Source organism: Parus major, chromosome 8, assembly GCF_001522545.3.
Source record: "Parus major isolate Abel chromosome 8, Parus_major1.1, whole genome shotgun sequence".
In the NCBI taxonomy this organism is placed as follows: domain Eukaryota; kingdom Metazoa; phylum Chordata; class Aves; order Passeriformes; family Paridae; genus Parus; species Parus major.
This window is the reverse complement of record NC_031777.1, coordinates 18,149,716-18,152,504: the sequence shown is the minus strand read 5'-3', so window position 1 is coordinate 18,152,504 and position 2,789 is coordinate 18,149,716.

The window sequence follows — 2,789 nt, the reverse complement described above, 5'->3', positions numbered from 1 at the left end:
GATTCTTCAGTAACATTTTGCTCCACTGCTCCCCAAAATTTACCTCAGAGAGTGGAGAGGTAACTGAAAAATACTGCAGAAAAACTGCATCTGAATTCACTGGCAGAGATCATATTGATCTCTTCGAATTTATTAATGTGAAACAAAAATTCTGTTTCAGAATACGAGTTAATCTGGCATACACATGCTTTTGTTTCATAGCTGCATTTTCTCTGAAAAAGGTTGTTTCTAATATTACTTAATTAAACAAAATTAAATTAATTTCTATGAAACAAGAAAAACCAGCTTTGTTGAATAAAATGATCTTCATTTTCTTGAAGCTATTTAAATTAAAAACATGCGTCTCTACAGTTGGAAAAAAACCATCCATGGTTAAAATGTTTGAAGCCCATCAATCTCTTTAACCACACAGCTAATGTGTTCCTTCTGTTTTCTTTGAATGAAATCACCATGAGTGGTTAGATGTTGATTTAACATAAAGCAAGTGGAAATGGGTGTTTCCTTAGTCATGTGTAGAATTTATTTTTAAAAACAATTAGCAAGTGTTATGTGTAAGTCAATGATTTTGTCATTTCTTAAATAATGGTATAGATTATGAGTCATTAAAATTGATTACTGAAGTAAACTATGCAAAATGCAAATTCATATTACATTTATTTGTTAGGAACAGCTGCAGAATTCTCCTATTTTATTGATGGGCTTCATTTTTTTTCCCCAAGTGACACTAAAATCAATTACTTAGTTTAAAAGACTGGTAATTGTCAAGATATATTTCCAAATTTTTAAGGCAATTCATTGGATATTTCCTATTATGGGTCGTATCATTCACAGTTTATTTATATAAATTTGCCTGCAAAATTAATTGGATATTTACCTAAATAAAACAAGCAAAATTTTCTCTTTTCTGTTTTATGTTGAAATGGTAAAATTAGTTAATGGTTTGTTACTTTTCCATGGGAAAAAAAACCAAAACAAAGTCTTTACATCATAGCAATTAAACTGTGTCTTTATAGCAGTGCACCAATTTTAGCTGATGTTAATGCATACATATATTTACTACCTCTTCTGTCAGTCTTTGCCAACATTACATCTAATTACAGGTTCATTGATACGTTATTCACAGGAGTACAGACAGATAAGAGGAAATGTCAGTCGCTAGTATTTAAAGTTCAGTCATAAAACTCCAGTAATAAAAAAGTAGGCTGCATAAAATCTGTGTAAACCATTACTCATGGGGGAACTGATACTTAGGGCAATACAAAATATTATTTATCAAGGTATTGAAACATTTCAAATTAACCTTTTTAAGAGTAGGCAGATATAAAATGCAATTATATGACCAAGAAAAAGAAAAAAAAGGAAAAGCTAGAGCAGCCTGTAAGATCATATTACAGACATCATAATTTGACCATTTTTTGCCACAAGTTAAATCACCTTTTGCAGATGCATCTCTTTCAAGCATACAGCTGGCAGTTCAGTCTTTTCCAGTTGTTACTGTCCTATACATATTCCCTGAAAATGCTAATTGATACACAATTGTTGTGATTATTTTAAAATATATTTAAAATATTTAAAATAAATTTTTATTTATGTAAAAAATATTTTTAAAAAAACTATGGATTTGCTTTTAGTTTTCAATCATCCAGCAGATTCATGAAAGTAACTGGAGAGAATGCATACAGAATATACACCTTAACATGAAATGTTATAAATTTAACGTTAGTTAAAGACTGGGGATAAAATATTGCAAATTATTTTGATAAAAATATAACATTTTTTCTTGTGTTTTCAAGCTAGATATTTTGCACTGTTGCAACAAGGCAAGAATTTAAGGAAAATCTGCTTGTCTGTACTTATTTGTGGAGTCTGTATGGAATAAGACTCATATTTTATAGGGATATGTCAAAAAGCAAATAGTAGGAAGTCATAACAGTGGAAAGGAACTTGTTATAATTCATTCTTACATATTAATATTCAAATCTGGCAATAATTGTGTCTGAGTAAAAACTAGAGGGTCAGATTTAAGTATGCCATGGGTACATGTGTGTACAATTTTTCTTTTAAAGAAACATATGCTGATTCATGTGAAGTAAAATTAATAATTTGAATAATAGTATTATACTTGCCAAAATAATATACACCTCTGCCAGGTATTCTTATATCTTAATGCAGTTTTAATAAGGATTAATGGAAACATGTTTTTGAAACAAATGCTAAATGGTCTCTGCATTTTAAGCAATTGTTTAAAACTCAGTTTTACAGCTTGCCATTGTAAAAGAGTTGTAAAACTCCATCTCTGCATGTAGAAAGAAATATGATTCCAGAAGTTTTTGATGAAAAGAGGGAAAATGAACTTCAGTCCTACATTTAAATCCACATAGGTGAATTCACTTTGACTTCTGCAAATATTAGCACGAAGTCTAGTTCTGCAGTTCTTTTCAATCTTTCTGTGGACAGAAAAAAATTAGAGAACCCAACAGACTTTTTTTTGTTGTTGCAAACAGAAGAACTTCTCTCTCTCATGTCCTCTCAAAGGAAAACCATCAACCCCAGATAATTCTTGTATTCTTGACAGTTTTCTGGCTAAATGCTGTTCTCATCAACTAAGGAGAAGTCTGTTAACTCAGGGCTATCACTGCTGATGGAGGGAAGGAAGGACGGAGGGAAGGAGGGAGGGAAGGAAGGAGGGAAGGAAGGAAGGAGGGAAGGAGGGAAGGAAGGAGGGAAGGAAGGAGGGAAGGAAGGAGGGAAGGAGGGAAGGAAGGAGGGAAGGAAGGAGGGAAGGAAGG